Genomic DNA, 507 nt, shown 5'->3' on the forward strand with positions numbered 1-507 from the left:
AGCTTAAGGAGATTTTGGGCTGAGATGATGGGGTTTTCTAAACATACAATCATGTCATCTGCAAACAGGGACAATTTGACTTCTTCTTTTCCTAATTGAATATCCTTTATTTCTATGATATTGGCTGTGGGTTTGTCATAAATAGCTCTTATTATTTTGAGATACATTCCATCGATACCGAATTTATTGAGAGTTTTTAGCATGAAGGGCTGTTGAATTTTGTCAAAGGCCCTTTCTGCATCTATTGAGACAATCATGTGGTTTTTGTCTTTGGTTCTGTTTACATGCTGGAATACGTTTGTTGATTTGCATATGTTGAACCAGGCTTGCATCCCAGGGATGAAGCCCACTTGATCATAGTGGATAAGCTTTTTGATGTGCTGTTGCATTTGGTTTGCCAGTATTTTATTGAGGATTCTGCATCAATGTTCATCAGGGATATTGGTCTAAAATTCTCTTTTTTTGTTGTGTCTCTGCCAGGCTTTGGTATCAGGATGATGTTGGCCT

General features: G+C 37.7%; 1 protein-coding gene across 1 annotated transcript in view; it reads left to right on the forward strand.

The window, feature by feature from the left end:
* Positions 1–507, forward strand: part of NAV2 (neuron navigator 2) — a 767,943-nt gene that overhangs the window by 150,532 nt on the left and 616,904 nt on the right. The gene's annotated exons all lie outside the window — the stretch shown is intronic.

Source organism: Colobus angolensis, unplaced genomic scaffold (genome assembly GCF_000951035.1).
Source record: "Colobus angolensis palliatus isolate OR3802 unplaced genomic scaffold, Cang.pa_1.0 Scaffold164, whole genome shotgun sequence".
Taxonomy (NCBI): Eukaryota; Metazoa; Chordata; class Mammalia; order Primates; family Cercopithecidae; genus Colobus; species Colobus angolensis.